This window comes from Hyaena hyaena, unplaced genomic scaffold (assembly GCF_003009895.1).
Source record: "Hyaena hyaena isolate Hyena2069 unplaced genomic scaffold, ASM300989v1 scaffold_1091, whole genome shotgun sequence".
In the NCBI taxonomy this organism is placed as follows: domain Eukaryota; kingdom Metazoa; phylum Chordata; class Mammalia; order Carnivora; family Hyaenidae; genus Hyaena; species Hyaena hyaena.
In genome coordinates this window covers 502,449-525,023 of record NW_024081723.1, presented here as the reverse complement: position 1 = coordinate 525,023, position 22,575 = coordinate 502,449, and the positions used below count along the sequence as shown (strand labels likewise).

The window sequence follows — 22,575 nt, the reverse complement described above, 5'->3', positions numbered from 1 at the left end:
GCACAGAGGTGTTATCAAAGCCAAGCCAGCAGAGGGATAAGGGCAGGGACAAACACTGATGAAAACAACAGGTAGCCACATACATGATTTTATAGGCACTGGAAAAAAGTACCTTCCACTTTTATGAGTGGAAGTTCAAGTCAATGATAGCTGAAGTTTCATCAGTGGAGATTTGTTCCTTTTGGCTGAAAACTTGGTAGTGATAGTAATAGCAGTAGCAATACACAGTAGCTTTCATGTATGGAGACTTGGTACTCACTAGGTGATTCATGTGCACTAACCCATGTAGTATAAACAATCACCTTGTGAAGTAGATAATGTTATCTCCATATTGGAAATGAAGAAATAAATATTTAGCTAAAGTCAGATCACTAGGGTGTAGGGAAGACAGGATTTGAATTCAGATTTAAGTCCAAACCTCATAATTTAAACTGTTACATTAAACCTTTCATACATCAAAGTACAAAATATTTCCCATTAAAATAAATGAAAGATTTTTTTTTAATTTATGAGACATTTGCTTAAGTAATCTATATGATACAGCCACAAGATGGCTTACTATAAGGTCATATAAAATATTCTGAAAACTATTTCATTTCCAGGTAAAATAGTTCAGTAATATTAAGTGAGGAAGGGAAAGCAACAAGAGGGCATGAGCTCAATTCTATAAAAAGTATGCACAGAGATAATTATTGGAATCATGCCTAAGTGTTAGTCAGGCTTGGTTTTAGGGTGGTGATGAGTGTGTTCTCGCTCTTTAAAATAAAAAACAAAACAAAACTGGGGCGCCTGGGTGGCTTAGTCGGTTGAGTGTCCGACTTTCGCTTAGGTCATGATCTCGCGGTTCGTGGGTTCGAACCCCGCGTCGGGCTCTGTGCTGACTGCCAGCTTGGAGCCTGGAGCCTGTTTCAGCGTCTGTGACTCCCGCTCTCTCTGACCCTCCCCTGCTCACGCTGTCTCTCTCTCTCTCCTAGAAATAAATAAAACATTTGGGAAAATAAATAAAAAACTAATTTACATTTTCTTTTTAAAAATTTTTAAAAATGTTTTATTTATTTCTGAGAGAGAGAGACGGGTGTGAACAGGGGAGGGTCAGAGAGAGAGGGAGATACAGAATCTGAAACAGGCTCCAGGCTCTGAGCTAGCTGTTAGCACAGAGCCTGATGCAGGGCTCAAACCCACGAACCATGCAATCGTGACCTGAGCAGAAGTTGGACACTTAACCGACTGAGCCACCCAGGTGCCCCTAATTTACATTTTCTAAGATGTTTACATATTACATATACTTTTGGATGGGAGACTAAAAATAGAATTATAAAAAATGCAAATCCCAATGGAGTTGGTAAGACATTAAGTCTTATCAGTCTTTGACACCTCTGGGACTTTCCTGAGCACAGGGGTCAGTTAGCGGGGAAGAGGGGGCCAAACAGCCATTTTGCCAGCTAAACAATTCTGATGAAGACCAGGCCTGGGGAACAACTTTGTAAATAAATATCACTAGGGATCCAGGGAGGAAATCTATTTCAAGATTGACAATGGGACAGGAAAGGCCCTGAAGGCAGGAACAAGTAAGGCAAGTTACCCCAGTGGGAGACAACAGGCAAGATTAGCCACCTTGACCTGGCGTTATCCTAGGCTTCCTGCCAATCCAGTGACCTCTGTAGAATGGGCCCTCATCAGGTAGGGAGAATGAAGCCCAATGGGCTGGAATATGGCTTCAACATCTAGCTTCAAATCACCCTTTATGTGGGTCAAGGGAGACTTCAAAACACCAATGAGTGAGGAGACGGGAAAGAGTGAAAGGGACAGTGAGTCTTTTAATACACTGGAGTTCATTATCACCTCAAAGTTTCTGTCTTACATAGAGTTACCTACCAGTACCCAAGACTCAGTAGGTACTCAAAGGATGTTGGCTAAACGAGTAGTTCTAAGCATGAAGATATAAGAAATACAGGGATATGGCATAGTATATAGATTCGGAGGTGGGAAGATTGTATATCTTGACTTTTTTTACTGTGCCATGGACCCTTCTGGCAGTCTGGTGAAGTTTATGAACCCCTGTTTGGAAATTTTGTAAATACATTAAATAAAGTGTTATAAATAAACAAATTATTTTGAAATAGTTATAAAAATATGTGCTTTTTATGCTATTAAGTAATTGCCTAGCACGGTATCTTATTAGTTATTTCTACTGTAATTTCAACATTGTGTTGAGCATAGTGATTTTTTGAGAAATATACAATAACTAGATAATTGAGTAATGTATAGAACTGTCAAATCATTACATTGTACACCTGAAACTAATATAACATTGTATATTGATTATACCTTAATAATAATTTTAAATAAATAAAATGAAAATTAAATACCACCAAAAATTGTGATATAAAACTTTTGTAGATTCCCATTACTAATAAAGTCACAGGTATTGCCATTATTACCATTTCTTTTTTTTTTGCCTATATTCATAATTGAAGGAGGAGCTAAATCTCAATGAGAAATTAATAAAAACAAATATGTAATTTTTCCCAATCCAAGTTGATAAATCTTTCCCACTTCAGCTTATATCCATGGACCGTCATGGAGGCCTAAGGATTGCAGGTTAAGGAGCTTCTATAATTTATTTCAACTCACCCAATAGTAATGGAACACTATGTTTAAGGAACTATAGTTACAATAGAGCTATAGGACCAGCCCCTGACCCCAAGGCAGTTATTGAATAATAAGAAAACTATAATATAGAAGGAAGACCATGAGAAAGGTCATAGCAGAACAGAAGAAACCTTTTGTGGAAATAAGGAACCATAGTCCAAAGTGATATTTGCACTGGCCCCTAAAGATAAACTTCATTTTTAAAGAAGGGAGACTGCAGGAGTTAGGGGTAAGAACACCCAAATGTCTCAGGTAGAGAAGTCAATATGTGCAATGGCCTAGAATAAGACAGAGATGGAGATAGTCCATTTAGAAGCAAGCATACAGGTCTACTCCAGTGTCAATGAGGCCTGCATAGTGAAAAATAGACAGAGACCCTTGGAAGGTAGGTGGAGGGCCTTGACGGCTATGCTAGAAAGCTGGGCCTTATCCTGTTGGCAGTTAACAGTGAACCTGGAAATTCTAAGCAGAGCAGGGAAGAGTCAGAACAGGGGCTTTTGGAAAAAAGTGCCCAGGGAGGAAGCTGACAAAAGAATTGGGACTCCATGGAAACATTCCACAGCCTAGAATTTCCCTTTAATTCACACTATTGGGAATAATTTTCAGAATAAATAAGCCAGTGTCAATCACAGATCACGTCAATCACAAGCTATGTCAATGTAGCATCTTCAGAGCCTAGCCCATAGGCCCAAACATTTAAGTCAAATATTTGTTAAATAGATGTTTCTTGAATAAAATCAACTAGTAGAAAAGACTAGGTTAGGGATAAGCATGTCACACAGGCTACTGTTGTCCATGCTTCCTTCCTCCTAAATAGAACATTACCCAGAACAAGGGCTCTCCTAAAATCCAAAGATGTCTGGCTGAAACCAAACTGGAACCTATTTCTCCAGAATCCCTGCTCAGGGTTTCTGCCATTTCCACAGTGGCTGTTTCTCCAGGAAGAATAGCCTGAGATCTCTTGAACTTCACTGTGAAGACAAACACTCTGAGGTTTAAAAAAAAAAATAGAAAGAAAAGCAAACAAACAAACAAAAAAAGACTTCTATTCTTGCCACCACTTAACTCAGAAGAAAATGTGAGTCATGAGGACAAGATCATAGGTCTGGTCCTCTCCTGTTTTTTGTGTGTTGGAGTTAGGGAAGAATAAGGGTAATAATATGGCTGGAGCTTGAAGGTGATAGTTATAGAAGGAATCTTGATCAAAGAAGATCCCTTGTTTTCCCATAGACTAATCTGGAACCCTAGTGTGTAAGATGAGCCGCAGGCTCAGACCCATTTCCACACAGTGGATGCTCACCCTAGCATCACTGAAGGCTCACCCACTGCCTTTCTTTTAAGCATGGCCTTTGCAATTTCAGTGAGAAAAGGGTGGTCTAGTTTGGGAGGCAAGAACCTGAAAATAAAACCTCCAAAGTCAACAGAAAGTTCCTAGGCAGCCCCTCAGCTTGGCAGGAATGGAGTAACTGGCCTGGGTGGGGTAGCATTCCAATATGTAGAGAATTAAATCTCTTCCAAACCCTGCTCCTGAGGATCTAGGCACAGGCTGAGGTCAAGTATTGAGTCTCTGAAGACCACTAAGGGTTTAGGGAACAAAAAAGTCTGGGTGTAGTGGTGATGGTGTCACCTTCTCATATACACTACACTCCCACCCCTAGCCCAAGAACAATAAATACCGTTATTTATTGAACAATGATCACAGATACTTCCCACACTAATGCCCTTCATTGGATACTAACAAACTCATCTCAGTGGTCTGCCATCCAAAGCCCTCAACAAACTGGGATCTCTCTTATGCCCCCAGTTGGCTGGCCTAGAAAACAAAATTAACCAGGCCAGATGCTATGTTGGCTGCAGGAGCTGGGGCACTTTGGACTCTGGGACTGGCCAGCTTCAAAGAAGGGACTGCCCCTCTTTTTTCCTAGAGCTAGGAATATATAGGTGAGCAGCAGCCAGACTACAGTGAGGAGATCAGGGCAATGTTTCCCCTCACTTGCACCATATCACTGACCTACAAGATAGCTCTTCTTGGAGAGGAGTTTGGAGGAGGAAGGGGAGAAAGCAGAGAAAGTGTTGAATAACAATAAATAATTTCCCTGAAGCATGGACGTGTAAGTCAGAAAGAATTAAAATTACTGGCCCCACTTCATGAATGATGAAACTGAAGTACATAGAAGCAGGTGACAGACAGATGGAAATGAATGCTTACTGAATACCAAATACATGCCAAGCCCACAAGTCTCACTTAACATCACTGAAACCAAATTTACTCAGCTAGCAAGTTGGGGAAGACTGGTCTTCTAGACATTCCCAGAGCTTCTTTCATGACTCCACCTACCTCTCTGGTCATGCTGATTTCACTGTTGTCTTCAGACACTGCCTTGGCAACTGTTTTGGCCTAGGTCCAAACACTCTGGCATTGAAAGCCTGAGTACATCTGGGAAGCAGTCCTTGGGAAGGCCCCCTCACAGGGGCAGAGCTTGTGAGTCAGCCCAGTTGGGTCTGAGCTCAATGACCTCACCCCCACCTGCCACCTCCCCATTCTCCTCAAGAGCCCACATGCTCCATTCTTCCAGTGGAGCTGCTGGTATAAAGAAGACAAAGGCAAGTCAGAGGGGGACAAAGGCAGGACAAGCCTTACCAGGGCAACCTCAAAACTTTAGTTTCTCTCCTGGACAAAGAACAGTTACCACAGTGTTACTCAAACTACCTAATCCCCATTATTTAGGCTCCAGCACCCACCATTTCCTGCTGCCAGAACTGAGGCAAGGGCAGGGCAGGGCAGGGCAAGGCCTGGTCTGTCTTGCCTCTTGGGATGACAGCACTGCCTCAAGCAGCTGTTTTCCATAACGGGGAAAACAAGGGTTGCTTTGAATCTCCAGCCTAGGAGGCATTCTCCCTCTCCCTCTCCCCCTCCTCCTCCTCCACTGACTCACTCACTTCCCAGCAACTCAGCCACTTCCTTGTTGACTTGGAAATGGTACCTGGAACAGTTATCTGTTCTGACCTCTTCCTGCCCATCTCCAGACCCTTAACATATCCAGAAATACTAGCCTGGGGTTAACCCTTCCTATGCCCGTGTCTTTTCTCACTAGTTTCTAGAAAGGAGAGCCACATCCAACCCCAAGCACACACATATCTTAATGGGTCAGCAGTAGTCCTTTAATCACTCCAATTGCTGCAAATGCCATGGGAGACAAGGTTCCCCTTTTACTTTCTTTGGTCCAGTCCTGTCCTCCGAAAGCTCCCCAAAAAGAACTGGGAGACAAGGGCATATTGGAAATGGGGTGTTATTCCCCCAGTCACCATATATTTGGGGAAGTAACTCCCACATGTAACTAATCTCTCTTATCAATGGGAACATAACTAATTTGTCACTATGGGAAAGAGTTCAGAGCAGAGGCCAAAGCTGAAAAGGTCAGGAATAGTAAGGCTACTAAGCTACAGCTTCCCCATTAATCCATCCTTAATTGCATCAACCTCAGACTGAGGCAGAGTCCCCCTCTCAACACATGAAAGTCAGGAAGGAAACTAGCTCTTTTCCATTTGCACTTAACTCCAAGACTTACTCTCAAATTCAGCTCAGCCAAACCATACTCCAGAATCAAACAACACCTATTTCTCTACCTCCCACCTCAGTTCATCTCTCCTTAGCTACAGGGGCTGCCCCACCAGCTCCTTACTATAGCCTCTTTACACTTCCTCAATATTTCAATCTTAGAATCTCATGTGGCTCCTCCAGAATATCATTCTTCTGAACTTCTCATCCCTGTTCACCAAGAGAATAAACAGTCCAGAACCTCAAACTGTCAGATCTTAAAGGAACCTTAGAGACCATTTGATTCAAACTCTGCAACATACAGCTTGGAAAGCTGAGCTCCAGGAAATGAGAGACACCATCCAGGAGTCACACAGCTGCAAGGCAGCATGAGATGAGGGATTGAAACCCTGGTTCTTGGTCCACTGGCTATTGAATAAGCTATAGAACCACCCTGGCACTTAGAAACAGTAGACACCTCAAGTGAACCACTGCTGAAAGATGATATGGAGGAGGCTGAACCACCTTGCCTCCATGAAAAACTCCAAGTTGGCATGGCTTGGAAGTCTAGCTTTCAACAGAGGGCAGGCCTAACTTTCAGGCTCTGAGATATTCATCAACACTCATTCTAGGGAGACTAAACCTTTCATAACACATAGAAGAAAACTCAAAGATCTCTAGTTTCTAGGACAACTTCTTTTGCACAAACTTGGATACCAATTAATTGGTAAGTTCCCCGATAAAAGACACAGACAAGAACCAAGCTGGAGTATGGTGGGAAGAGGGTGAGATGCAGTAGGGAAAGAGGCAGGGAATTTGAGGAACAGATTCATATCTAACTAGCCAAGAAGAACAGATTCTTCAATTCCCATAAAACTTTGATGCTGCTGAAACAAAAAAGGACAGGATCCATCATTAAAGTAAGTCTTCCAAAATGGTCAAAACCCCTCTCTGGTGCTACACCCAGCTAGACTTCATCCTCTCGCATCAGTTTCCTGCTTGACCCAGCTTCCTGCCTGCAAGTTTCACAAGAAGCATTTGTAAACTGGAAACACAGACCATTTGCCACTGCCTGGAGATGCCAGGTTTGCCCAGAGCACCAGATGAAGGCTCTACTTTCTCTGCTCAAGAACATACCCCAGCAACCTCCAGCATCACAGCTCTGAAGCACACTGGAGCTGATCCAAGCCTCACCTTGAGTTCTACTCAATGCTCACGGGGTTTCTTTCCTGTCTTTTACTTCTGTGTATTAAAAATTGCTGAAGCTAGGATCAGTTAACTCTGCAGCTGCAGAAGGGGGCTTCCAGGCCAAATCAAAAAGCTGTTTTTAACTCCAGAGCTAGGCTAGAGTCGACTTCCTGCCAATCTTACTGGTAAGCCAACAGCTAAACCCATATCTGGGGAACCCACAAAATTGGAGTCCTTGTCCCAGAAATAATTATCTCAGCTCTTAGAGGAGTGGGGCATGGCATAATAGAAAAAAGCTTTGGAGATTCTTTGACCTTCCTTTTTGTGGAACTCACTCTCTTAATCTAAAAAATAAGTATAATAATATCAACTTCACAACTGGGTTATTGAGGGCTTTAAGTTAAAAGAATAGATATGGAAATACATGGCACATCATAAGTAGAATGTGAGGACTCCTAACTCCTCCGTTTTAGTCATAGTATTACAAATATCCTACCTCTCAGGAATGATTTAAAATGAAAATGTGTTCAACTGCAGAGATCAAGGGCTACCCCAGAAGACCTCCAGAGAGCCCTTCTAGCATAAAGGACTATCATTTTGGGAACAAACTCTAAAATGTGATTAGATTTCTAGTTGGTTATATATTGTGAAGCCATGCACATCAGGTAGACATACACATATCCTTCCATGCATTATTATAAATGCTTTCTCTCTTGGGAGGCATGGGGATTTTCCCCAAAAAAGCAGATTCCTGAAGGGAGGTAGAACACAACAGAGCACGTATGCAACCTTGTCCTTTATAGGGGATGCCTGATCCTCCTTAATCTGGGCTCTGCTTGCCATTTTCCCCAATCATGTTTCACCAAAATACACAAATTTCCACCCCATCGACACAACCTTCTGGGACCTCCAAATCACAAACTGGGTCTGAAAACTGGCTCATCAGAATCAGAATTATTTTAAAATACACCTTCCCTAAACTCACCCACAGAAATTCTTATTTATTATATAAGAAGCAGAGCCTGGACATCTGAAGTTAGGAGTTTCAGATATATTCTAAGGCCCAGATTTAGGAATTTCTGGCATAGATTATGGTTCCCTGAACCAACCAGCTTCTCCTGGGCTGATGTTATTATGGCTAGAGTGATGCTTGAAGGAAGGGAAACACAAGTAAAAAACAACTATGGAGACATTTAGCCTGGGCCTGGTGAAAGGTTCTCCAGAGCTGAATGTAGGCCACCTCCACAAAAGATGAGGGATGCAATCAGTCCTGCCACTGACTCCAAACACTTCTACAACCTGACCTCCCTATTTGTAAAATAGAGCAGGGACTATCCTTGCCCCTTGCTACCTAGTATCATCACTCCCCACCACCACAAGCACTATTATGCACTAAAACAATGTCTCTGTTGTAGAAAGAATATAACTGTATTCTGAAAACCTAAGTGCAAGATCTAACTCTACCAATAACAAGCCATGAGCTCTCAATCTTCCCACCTGTAAAATGGGCATAATGATGCCAACCTGGAAGAATGTTATGCAGTACTAAAGTGGTGTTCCCCAAGCTTAAGTGATCATAAGAATTATTTGGGGCACTAATATAAAAACTCAGATTTCTGGACCCCACTCCAAACATATTGAAATAGACTCTCCAGAGGAGGATCTTGGGAATTAGTAGTTTTGCCTCCAGGTGATGTTTTTTTCCCTGGGAAATTTAAAGAATGATAACCTGGAAGAGACACTGTTGAAGGAGATGCAGGATTGGATTAGGTCTGGTCTTCCAAACTGCTGTCTGGCTCAGATATCCTCATGACAGGGACCTGGAGGTTAGGACCTAGCAGAGCAGGCTCTGCAGGCAGGAGAGGAAAGAGACTTTGAAATTCCAAACAGAAAGCTAAATGTTCTCTGGAATGGCCAAATGTTCAGGTCATTGTCCACAGCTTTCCACCATCTTATCATCTAGTTAAGAATCAGACGGTGGGAGAAAACAGCCAATGCAGATACCTCACCAGCCAAAACACATTGATCTAAATGTTCTAATTAGGGTCTTAACCAAAGCGTTCTTGAGTTCTCTGTCCCTTAAACACTCCATATTCACTCTTTCCTGGGAGAGCTTTCAGTCAAGGAGCAGACCTTAAATAATATTTTCCCTTTCTTGGATGATCTGGGAACCTGAAAGAACAGGAAAGATATGATGAGGGGGCCCTACATTTGCATAAAGATGTGAGAAGGTGGGGGGAATGATGATGGGAGTCTATGATAGACATGATTTATAATAGTGCACTGGAGCCAGCCTACACTAAACCTGATCATGTGCATCTCTTTAGAATTCCTCCCTCAAGGACCTCTGTTGGTACCTTGGAATCAGCCATGGTGAGAGCATTTACACCACAGTGATCAGTAAACAGCATAAATCTTGACTTCACTAGAATTTTTTTTTTCCCAAATAGTTTATTGTCAAGTTCGTTTCCATATAACAAACACCCAGTGCTCATCCCCACAAGTGCACTAGAAAATTTGTTTTTAAATATTTACCAGTACATGATACACATGTGAGATAAGCATCTTTAGCCCCATTTTATGAATGAAGAAACTGAGTCCCAATGAAGGGAAACAACTGTCATCTTCAAGCTGCATCACCTTAGCCAAGAGTCAGGTCTGTCTGACTAGTAACAAATCCTTGGTTCTTTCTACCAGCACCCTAAGGGAGTAGGAAACCCTTCTTTTGTCACCAAAAAGAAGGCTGACCCAAAGGGCTCCTCCATCTGCTAAAAGCCAAACAAGGGCACCTAAATGTGCCTGGTGCCAAGGAAAGCTATTGTAAAAAAACGAAGACTGAGATGTGAAAGTAACAAGAAACAGTCCCATCACTACCAGAGAAGAAAGACTAGAGTAAGTCAGGAGATAGGTTAGAAAGCCCAAGTGGAAGCCACAGAACATTCTAAGCATCTCTTCACAAATATCCAGCAGTGTGGTCTCTGCCGGCAGGCCTTGGGACACTGCAACTTTCTAAATCTCTTGAAACCTCATTTTCCCTACAAGAGGAACTGTCCTTGAGATGGGAGAAAATCAAGGCAGCAATGGGGTAGGAATAGTCATCTGGTGGTAGAGGGAGCTACACCATTATCTAGGAGCAACCGGCCACGAACAGTAGGCCAGAAATCGGTTCTGGGTCTGTCCCAGTAACCTTGGGACAATCCCTTACTCTTTTAGGTAGTGCCCCCAAATGTACTGCATAGGTTTTGCTCAGTGGTTTTCAATTTTATTTTATTTTTAGCAGCTTCTTGCCTCTTCACTCTTCCAGATAAAAAACCATATGAAACTTCAAAATATGAAGTACATAAAAGTAGAACTATTCTAGCTAAAGGCGGACTGCAGCTGTCCAGACAGCTCAAGTAAATACAGTTTCCGAACCAGTGGACTACCACTTTAGGGAAAGTGAGAGAACTCCAGTCATAACTTTCTAGAATTTTACTCATCTTAACTCTGCCACTGTTCTTTATAGTACTTCAAGGACTTTCTTGACCTCAGTTTCCCCCATCTAAGGTAGCTGGACCAATTGGCCTCTAAAGGCATTGGGATTCCAGGAAAAGAAACCCCATCAATCCCCATAGTGATAACTGTGAAAAGAGACCAACAAGAGCAAATCCCCATCCCTTTGCCCTGGAAAGCCCCTCAGTCTCTGGTGACTGTGAACTCCTCAGTCAGTTCCTCAAGCACCGGGTAAATGGCAACTGGGCGGGTGGGCAGACAGGCAGGAAGGCATGCACCCCACCCTCCCTTGCACAGGAAGCTAGCTACATCCTCTTTTCCCCACCCCAGGCAGCACATCTCCAAAGGTCCCCAGCAGAAGTAGTGGGGGCAGAAAGAAGAAGAGGATGAGGTTTGAAAGGAAACTGAACATGCAAATCACCATAGTGTGTTAGGGAGCCATGGTTGGGGGGAGGGAATGACTAGGGCCCTGGGAAAGCAACAAAGCAGCCCCATTCTCCACTGGGGCCCAGATTCCCCAACAAAACTGTGCCAAAATGGCCTCTAGCTGCAGGAGTCACAAGGCAAGCCTAGGCCCACCCACTCCTTACCACTGAGTTTCTCCAGCCTGAAGAGTTGGGCCTCATTCATAGGTGTTTTTGGTTCTTTCTCAGAGTAAGAACACAGATATGTATGCATAACTATAAACATAAGTACACATAAGTGAACCCTTAAGAATACAGGGGCTCTTCATGCCTCTCAGAGTCAAGAAGGCAGGTACCAACCCGCATGGCCACACCACCAGCCCACTTTCCCGTGCCCTCCCCAAACCCTGTGACTGGGGCCCAGCCCTCCCCACATCCTGTTCTCAGAGAACACGTGGCTGCCTGGGGAAAGATAATGTCATTACCACACTTCCCCTCCCTGGAGGAGGCTTTGGTTGACTGGGGAGGGAACTGGAGTTCTTTGCCTGATCAGGCTTGTGTAATCTGCAGTAAATCTCCCAGTTTTATAGACAAGGACAGGAAGGGTGACAAGTTAACACTGAAAGCACATTCCACATTACAGGATCCATGGCTAGAGACAGATGGTGATGATCCAAAGTACTTCTGGAAAAATGAATGTTCTGGAAAAACACAAATTGGCAACTTTTCCTACATTTGGAAACTGGAAGACAACATGTGAATGCTCTTCCTTGATTAATGAACCAGGAGATGCAAAAATAAAATAAACTTAATTTTCAGAAAGTCTCCCAAACATTACTCAAGTTACTACACTTGGGTTTTAGATGTCAGTATCAACATTTCTGCTAAAGCAGCTTGATCTGCAGGCAGTCTTAATGGCCCTAGAGTAGCTTTGGCCACTAGGAAAAAGAAAATGACTGTAGACCCATAAGAAAGAGCTCCCCAAACACAGCCAGAGGAAGGGATGTTAAGAGGGTTCCAGAGCCTGAGCCCACTAATTGTTCAATTTTCCTTCAATCCTCTCTGATCAGCTGACTCCCTGATTCTCCCTTGCATTCACTTCCCTGACTATAAGTAGCAAAGAATGTGGCTGAACATTCCTCTGAATATTCAGGAAGAACCTCCTCATTTATCAGCATGAAGTCAGGAGGCTTCACCATTCACAGCACTACCTCACTAAGTGCAGACCTTCAGTGCAGCATGAACCTTGCCGAGGCTTGTATGAGGGAACTTGGCCGACCACTCCTTAGCAGGTTGTCCTCAGTCCCACCCAGCCTGCTACTTCCCCACACCTAATCTTACAGCCCAGTCTAACTTTTGTCCCTATAAAGGAACAAGGTTTATCACATAGGCCTTAAGAAAATACCAACTTCTCAGCATCTGCCTCCAGTGGATGTGCTGAAGGCTGATGCGTAGTCTCATATCTGCCCTAGGTATCTCTGTTGGTTGCCATAGCTTACAGTCTTCATTTTTGTCATGGTCATCTTCCTGGAAGCAGAGGTATAAAGACCGCAAATAATGCCCTCAAGCTCTATGGATCTGATTGTTTTGGAAAAGTTGCAGAGCAGGGGTGGTCAGTAAGAGAAAAGGGACATGACATCCAGCTTATTAGTTTTGGTTCCTATGTAGATTGATATAACTTCCATAAAAGCTGGCTTTGTATTTTTTTTTCAGTTGATAAAGCCACATCTTGCCTTCCAAACTACAATATCAGCTACCAAATTATTGAGACAGGTAAAAACTGTTTAACCAATTTGGCCAACAATACCAGGGTTTTTAGCACTCCTACCACCACAAACATATAATTTTTGCAGCCCCTAATGCTGAAGTAAGCATGCATGAAACCACTCACCCTACACACATATGTACATACATACATACATACACACACACACACACACACACACACACACACACACACGTTATTTGGGTAGAGTAAGCCCCCTCCCCAACTATCTTACTTTTGGTCTAGTTTCTTCAGATACCAGCAGCAGGAAAGAGGCCTACCAGAACCTATATAGTAATTAACCAGCAGCCTCCCTAATGGCCCTGGCAATAGACATTATTCTATTATCCAAAGTAAACCTCAAAATTATATCTAAAATTCTAGTAAGAGCTAGAAAATCAAATATGGCCACCTCTTACCTACCTTTGGTGTTTTAGAAAGGATCTGCACCTCTGATACAGTCACATAGATATACACACCGGTTCCATATACCAACTTATTAGATGCCCAATATGGACCAGGCCTTGAGATGATTTTAATGTTTGCACATCTGTGTGTGAAAGTGAATGAATGAGCACATGAGAGATTTGGGGGTGGTGGGAGGCAGTGACCTGCAGACAAGTGAATGGGTAACTACCATTCTGTACACAGCAAGAACAGTAATAGAGGTAATCAAAGGGAACTGTGGAAACATAAAGGGACACTCAGGCCATAATGGAGAAAGTAGGAAAGCAGAAGGATTTTAGAGGAGGAGCTGACATGTCCTTAGATAGAGAAGACTGTCACAGGAAAAATATGTTAAATGGAAAGGAAAGTTCATGGTGTTCTGGGTAGAGAAATAGTATGTACAAGGACACAGAGGCAATAAACACAATGTATGCCCTCCAAATGCTGCAGGGAAATATCCAACATGTGAAAACCATCCCTAAGCTACCAAGGATCAATGCCTCCTCTCCCAGCTCCAAGATTCTCCTCCCAGAATATATCAGAAAAGAATAAATTACAGACAATTTCACCACCACAGAATTAGGCACCAGATCACTATATCTGGGGGAGAGATGTTCCACTGGCAGAGAGATAAATTTCTGAAGCAAAGCCAGACAAGGTGGTCTAATATACAAGATATAGATAGGATGTTGGCTCTGTTCCACAGAGTCCCACTGAGGCATCAGCTTAGCTTAATGAATACTCTCTACCCTAGCTCCCACAAACCTGGGAGGAACCACTCGGCAGACCTCAAGGGAGCCTACCACAACCCATTTTCAGTCCATATGGAAAACCTATCTACCTACAGATAGACCTGGAAAGGCAACCAGACTAAGATTTCCACTGCACTCACAACCCACCACACACACACACACACAAAGAGGAAGTGAAAGCTACCAGCACAGCAAGGGCTTGGGATGGGCCTCAGCCACAGCTGCCTGGCTTCTGCAAAGAGGTGGGGACCCACTGATTTCACAAACTGTTTTGCCCTCTTGAGTAAGTGTTCCTCTCATCATTTTCTTCCCTGCACATCCTCTCTTCTTCCCACCCCATAACCATCCAGTCTAATCCGGGTCTCACTATAGCTCTTCTTTCCCCCAACTCCCTCATCCTGGGATTTTCAAGGCTCCCGAGAGCTGGGATTCCTCTTCACAAAGAAAGATACATCCACACAGATTCTCACCACACCCTCAATATGCTACAGTGGAAGGCACAGTGGTGTTCAGCACAAACCAGGCCAGTAATTGGCATCATTGTTTCAAATATCAGGTTCTTCATCTATGAAAAAAAACATACTGATAGTCCTATTACACTATCATAGGGAGCACACTTACAAATTACAGGCAAAGCCTAACTAGGGTCCTAAAATTCTTTGACCTCAACTATTTAAAGAGGGTAAAATACCATGAAAGAAATTAAGAAAAATGGGGCATTTATCAAGCACTTTTAATATGTCATGTCCCCTTCTAGATGTACTTTCACACTTGGGAGCAATTCTCTCATAAATCTCAAGGAAGTGGGTATCATTATTATCCACAATTCAAAAACTGAAAACTAAGGTACAGAATGGTTAAATGCCTTACCTAAGGTCATACAGCTATAAATAATAGCTGATAATGATCCCACATAATTAACTTATTTTATTTACTTTCTGGTTACCAAGCATCCTTTCTCTCAAGTTACCTTGAACAATGCTGATGAGACCCTCACCAAAAAAAATTATGGGAGAACCTGAGGCAACTCTACTTGGAATGCTCACCATTAATTGTCACATTAAAACCATTTAAGCTAATCTTACTTGCTGACTATTCATAAATATGGTTCCGTCATTACAGCCAGAAACATCTTTGCATATTCCACAAAATTTTCTACGTTGTTGGATAGAGGCAAGGCATTAAAGACATTAGGGAAGGGGAGAAGAGGAGCAGCTATGGTGAGTGCTATTTACCTCCTTGTGCCCTGGTCACCTCTGGTCAGGAAGGTCAGTGACTGAGTCTCCCTAATAGTCTGGAAGTGGATGTGTATCTGCAAGCCTAGGTGTGTTTGGAGAAGATAGTCACAGCAGAAGGGAGAAGTCCAGAGAAAATCTAGTACAACTCTTCTTAGAACTCTGACCTTTCCAGAAGAGTGATTCAGCCTTGACACCACACTCTCTCCATTCCAGGATTCCCAAAGACTCGGCATGAATGCACATAGATGCTTGAATAAGCATGTACTCAGATAAACACACAGCAGCTAACACTGGATGTAAGGGCTACAGATAGACGTGGGAATGTCATCCTGTCTGGGTAAGCCTATCACTAGAGCTACACTGTAGTACCATCCCATAACTCCAAACAGTTACAGTGTCATAGTCCAAAAGTACCAAGATTCCTTCTGTTTAGGCATGGTCTCACAAGCACACAAAGGAGTTACCCTCTCAAAAAGTCAGGCTTGATTTTAGGAGGTTCAGCAAAGCCAAGGATAAAGTGTGGGGGAGGAACAGGAAGAACTAGCCCCAGCTCTGGAAACCCCTATTGAATATAGTTTTGGACTTTTGTGTTTTCGTTTTCAAAGCTCCCTAATTATTATCAACACCAGTTGTGTACTTATCAGATTTGGAGCCATCTGAGATGAAAAGTTAAGTCTTATATAAGAACACTGAGCTGGAAGAAAAGCATCATCTACCAGGTTTTTTTGCTCCAAGGATACAATTTTAGTTTTAACCCCAGTGACTAAAACCCCAAGTGTACCCCAGAAGGAGACAGAGGTTTGGTTAGTTAGCAGCCAATATAGAATGGGCTGGGTACAAACAGCCTCATCATAAATCAGAATTCAAGGGCCTACCATGTGCATAGCTTAGGAGAGGGTTGTCATTAGTTTATAAGAAATTGATATATAATAAATTGGTAATGTAGAGCATAGACTATTAGGGATTGTGAAACTGTTTCTGTGAGCCACATATGGTCTCTGTTGCATATTCCTACATTTTTTCTTTTTAATAATGCTTTGTTTTCTTAAATAGTTTACTGTCAAGTTGGCTTTCATATAACACCCAGTGCTCATCCCAACAAGTGCCCTCCCCCATGCCCATCACCCCCCTTTTCTCCCCCACTCCCATCAGCCCACAGTTTGTTCTAAGCATTCAAGTGTCTCTCATGGTTTGCCTCCCTCCCTCTCCCCCACTATTTTCCCCTTCTTCTCCCCCACGGTCCTCTGTTAAGTTCCTCCTAATCCTCCTATACGTGCAAACATATGGTATCTGTCTTTCTCTGCCTGACTTATTTCACTCAGCATAACACCCTCAAGGTCCACCCATGTTGCTACACATGGCCAGATTTCATTCTTTCTCATTGCCATCTAGTATTCCATCGTATAGATAAACCACAACTTCTTGATCCATTTGTCCGTTGATGGACACTTGGGCTCTTTCCATGTTTTGGCTATTGTTGAGAGTGCTGCTATGAACATTGGGGTACATGTGCCCCTATGCATCAGCACTCCTCTATCCCTTGGGTAAATTCCTAGCGGTGCTATTGCTGGGTCATAGGGGAGTTCTATTGTTAATTTTTTGAGGAAGCTCCACACTGTTTGCCAGAGGGCTTGCACCAGCTTACATTCCCACCAACAGTGTAGGAGGGTGTAGAGTAGCTAAAATAATGCTTTTTGAAATGTGAAATCAGGGGTGCCTGAGTGGCTCAGTCGGTTGAGTGTCTGATTTCGGCTCAGGCCACGATCTTATGGTTCATAGGTTCAAGTCCCACATCAGGCTTTCTGCTGTCAGCATAGAGCCTGCTTTGGATCCTCTGTCTCCGTCTCTCTCTGCCCCTCCTCTGCTTGTGCTTTCTGTCTCTCTCAAAATAAATAAACTTAAAAAAATTTAATGTGAAATCTATTTTTACTAACATACAAAGATAGGACCCGGAAGCAAGTTTGTCAACTGCCAGACTAAACCAAATTTTGTCAGGCTAGTCACTCCACTCACTATCAACAAGGCCTCAAATCTGGACTAACACCTCTCTTCACATTATACTTTCTATTGAAGATGGGCAGCAAGGGTCTGATCCAAAAGTTAGCTAAAGATAACTGGCACAAACAGTAGGCTACCCCCTTCCTAAGTAAAAACACTGGGGGGAAAAAAAGCAATGTTTATCACACTAACCATCTTTCCCAAAAGCTCATTCACATACCAGAAAGGCCCTAGGTCATCCTAATCCCCCTCAGTGGTAGGCTCCAGGCCATGAGCCAAGCCATGGAGTGCCTAGCACCTAGGACTCTGGCTCAAACCCCAGGCCTTGAAGAACAAGAGGCATGTATGAAGAAGAAAGAAGAACAGGACCTTCCCAGCTGGCCTATTAAGGGGTCAAGAAACAAAAGGACATCTGTAGCTTGCCTTCCTCCTTATCTCTTTAGAAAAAGTGTGGAGAATAAAAAGAAATAAAGTCAGAGATGCCAAACACAGTGGGAAGGAGAGTGAAGAATAAACTCAGTGCCAACCTCAAAGCTCCAACACTAAAGATTTCCATTAGTGGTCAACACTGCACACAAGCCTTTCTCCTCTCGACTAGGTCTAGGATCCTCAGAGTCCAGTTAGCCCTGGAAGTGGTGAGAAAAAGCAACCATGCAGGAGTGCCCACCTTCTATCCTCCCACTCCATACTCTGGCTCCTCACATTTACCCTTCTTGTAGAAAAAAAAAAAAAGAGAGAGAGAGAAAAGAAAAATATGTATGTGTGAAAACACCCTAAAAATCAACTACTACTAAAAACTGTGGACTCCTACAAACAAGTGGTACAACTGATGGTCAATGCCATCCCCATTAACTTCCAGATTCTTCTCTCAGGAGATGGATTGCTTCTAGGGAATGTGGTCTGACTCAAAGAAGTAAGCAGGCGAAGAAATTCAGCACCTATTGAGTACCTAAAAAGTGTGGGACCGGGTATTGAGCACTAAAAATACAAAGATTATGACAAGCCCTTACTTCGAGGGATTCCCCATCTAGTAATGAAAAGATATAATTAGCAGTATGTGCTATATCTACCCTAAAGTTCCCAGTCACCTTTCTCCCCAAATAAAAAGTTCCTTTGGGGGCTGATGGGTGAAAAGAAACCAAGATATCCTCCTGGAATTGCCTGTTTCTCCACATTAAACACCCTCTTGTGCCCCAGGGAGGACTTAGAATAAAATCCCTTTCCCTACCATAAAAAAAGTTTATGCTAAAACTCAACTAAAATTGGGATGCCACATATAAAACAGTGAAAAAATAAAGATCACACTCTCATATGGTATCAGGCCTTATGGGAGAACTTCACCTACTCTAAAAAGCATAGAAGCAGCAGAGGCTGGGGCGTAGTCATGTAGCTGAAGCAAGAAACAGACTACAAGCAGTCTTCGATTCCCAGCCACCTTGCTGTGGATACAGGGTAGGGTCCCAGCCCAGCACTTCTATAATGGCACTGAAAAAATGAAGTCACAGAGTCCTTGGGCTCTTACTCACCAACTCCCTATGATGTTCCTACCAACTGAATTCCTTAGAGCCCACAGCATTATTCACTTCCCATCCTGACCTATCCTTTCTTCCCTACCACCACTGGTCTGCACATTCCTGCTCTAAAGAGACCTGTTGACTTCCCTTGGGCCCAGTTAGTTACTTTGTGTGCTTTTTTGTTTGTTTGTTTGCTGTTTCTTTTTTTGTTTTATTTTTGTTTAGAGAGAGTGGGAGAGAGGGGCAGAAGGAGAGAAAGAGAGAGAGAGAGAGTCCCCATATTTAGCACGGAGCTCATGCTGGTCTCTATTCCATGACCCTGGGACCACAAACGAAAAATGAAAACTCTGATGCTTCTCTGACTGCGTCACCAAGGCACTCTCACTTATTTACTTTGAATCCCACTCCTTCCCCCAGAACTTGGGGGGTACATAACTTCCATTTCATCCAGGCCCAGGGACCAAGTTTAAAGACTGCCTAATTGAGCTATCACGCTCACCTTTTACCTTCAGCTACAAGAGTGGAGTGAAAAGAGCCCTGGACAAATCTCAGTTCAGCCCAGTTCTATTCATGCTGTGTGGGCATGGGCATAGGCTTCACCTTTGTCAGAATCCTTTTTCTTGGATGTAACACGAAGAGGCTTTAATTAGGTGTGTAGTTATCAACCCTAGCCCAACATTAAAATAGGAGAACTCTTTAAAAATACTGATGCCCTGGGGTGCCTGGGTGGCTCAGTCAGTTAAGCATCCAACTTCAGCTGGGGTCATGATCTCGTGGTTCATGGGTTTGAGCCCCGTGTCAGGCTCTGTGCTGACAGCTAGCTCAGAGCCTGGAGCCTGGTTCAGATTCTGTGTCTCCCTCTCTCTCTCTGCCACTCCACCACTCATGCTCTGTCTCCCTCTCTCTCAAAAATAAATAAACAATAAAAATTAAAAAAAAAAAAAAAAACAAATACTGATGCCCAAAGCCCTAAGTCAGTACAGTAAATCAGTCTATATGTGTTTCCCCAAGCTGGCCAAGACCAACTGCACAGGCAAGCTAGACTATCCCAGTAGATCAGAAGGTAAGGAACCCAGCTGGCCCCATGAAAAACTAAGCCCTCCTACTATAAGAACAGCAGCTCTAACAGTTAAACTTCACCTTCATTCAGGCCCCTAGGGCTACTAAAGTCAGGAGTTCAAATTTCCCCTTTCCCAACTCTGCTTCATATCTGTAAATAAATAAATAAATAAATAAATAAATAAATAAAGTATTTGAACTGGTATATTCAACGTCACATGCTTTGAAATCTAGCAAGTATTATGACTTTTCCTTCTAAAGGACCAGGCCTATCTGTCATTATGAACTAGGTTTTTCCATTTGCTGCATCTGGTCTCTATGGTCCATCTTTAAGACGTTCACACCCCACAAAGAGGGGATTGTGACAAGGGAGAGCTGCTTTTCAATTCCACAGGATTTGGCTGCTTTAGTGACACAATCCCATGTGATACTGTCACATTCCTGAGAGCTTACCAACTACTTGTGACCAGGGACTATCTGGCCACGGTTTATACTAAACCATCTAGCTCATGAGGTCATTCTATAACCTGTTTCTGGTGGGCTCCTATGAATTACCTTTCCAGAACACCTCTTCCCTCTTCACCCATATCAGACCTAGACTGATGCTTGCCACCCTTCTTGCCTTTTCCTCCACCAGTTATGCTCCTGAATATTCCAAAGCCTCTTATGAACTCCTCTCATCCAAAAAACAGATAGCTGACCACTTTCAACCTGGCTTGACCATGACTAGAGTTTAAGTCTAGGCCTTTGTGAAACAACATTCATCTCCTTTTCCCATACTCCAGAGTCTAAAACTGAAGTCATGTTTCCCATTCAATGCCTATCTCCCTTATTCATTAATTGAGTAATTTTTGCAGAGTCTCTTAACCTCTTTGAACTTCAGTTTCCCAATATGCAAATGTGGGGATAATAATTCCTAACCTGCCAACTGGAGAGAGTTAATGAATATCAAACGAAATCATAATAGTGTTTGAAAGGGCTCTGACAGGTAGGATGCATATCACAAACATATCGAATTCTCAGTATTTGTGTTAGAGACCTTTTTGTTTGGTTTGGATTTTTGTCCAGGGAAGGGATAAGGAGAGCTTGGAACACTGGAAAATGATGGCAAGACAATGCCAGCCAACCTGTAAAGGGATTCCTTCAATTTATATCTCTCAAGGCTGTTTTAAACAGGGAACTATTTGGAAAGCAGGCAGCTATCCCCTAAATGTACAACTCCCTTCCAGCTTCCCAACCCTAGTATTCCATTTTCTGGGCTTCTCAACAGCTAGAGGCTCTAGAGGAAATTGCCTAGAGGGGTCTCTAAAAGCTCCTTTAATATTTCTCTAGTCTTGGCTCTTCCTAACAAAGGCTAAATCCCAGTAGAGTGGAGGAGGGAGAACTTTTCAAACCCTCCCTAGAATAACAGTCTTTGTAGGATGATCTCATATGGTTTCTCCTACCTCCACTCTTTGAGGGGTTGCCTCCCTTTCAATCCCAGTCTCATAAATTTGCCACCACTACCTGAGTTTACAGCTTGAAAAGATGGTACTGAGGGCATAAATGACCAGGGAAATAGAAGCCTATTTCTTGCTCCAAAAGCCAAAGTTCACTGTTTTCCTTGTAGTTAAGGTCAGTTATCCATATCAACATAAAAGTAATACCTTATGGATAATTCAGCAGTAGCACTCTAACCACTTTATGTCTGGAAATTTTTTTGGAAAATATTTCCCTAATTATTCTTGTTTGTGCTGTCATAAGAGCCAACAGAATTTGTATTCTCTGGACTCACATGGCTTAGGAAAGGCGGTACACAGGTAACTGGAAGAGGAAACTGTTGTTATGGATAGTTGAGAGCTAACTATACAGCAATGCATCACTGATCCCAAATGGCCTACAAATGAGCTACTCCACAGAAGTGAATTTTTCCTAATAACTGAGGCATATCGTTTTAAGGATCATAACCATTCTCTTTTTTGTTTTGTTTTTGTTTTTTCATGCTTATTTTTTCTATTTTTTAAAAATTTTAAATAGTTTATTGTTCAGTTGGTTTCCATATAACACCCAGTGCTCATCCCAACAAATGCCCTCCTCCATGTCCATCATCCCCCTCCCACTCCCCCCACCCCATCTGCCCTCAGCTTGTTCACAGCATTCAAGAGTCTCTCATGGTTTGCCTCCCTCCCTCTCCCCCACTATTTTTCCCCTTCTTCTCCCCCATGGTCCCTTGTTAAGTTCCTCCTAACCCTCCTATATGTGCAAACATGTGGTATTTGTCCTTCTCTGCCTGACTTATTTCACTCAGCATAACACCCTCAAGGTCCATCCATGTTGCTACACATGGCCAGATTTCATTGTTTCTCATTGCCATGTAGTATTCCATGGTATAGATAAACCACATCTTCTTTTTTTTCTCTCTCTCTCTCATAGGGTTTATTTTTTTTAATTCTTTTATTTTTATTTTATTTATTTATTTATTTTATTTATTTATTTATTTTATTATTTTTTTACAAATAGTTTATTGTCAAGTTGGTTTCCATATAACA

General features: G+C 42.7%; 1 protein-coding gene across 1 annotated transcript in view; it reads right to left on the bottom strand.

Annotated features, from left to right (window-relative positions):
- The window catches only part of MSN (moesin), a 63,686-nt gene that overhangs the window by 22,794 nt on the left and 18,317 nt on the right, over positions 1-22,575 (bottom strand). The window lies entirely within an intron of this gene.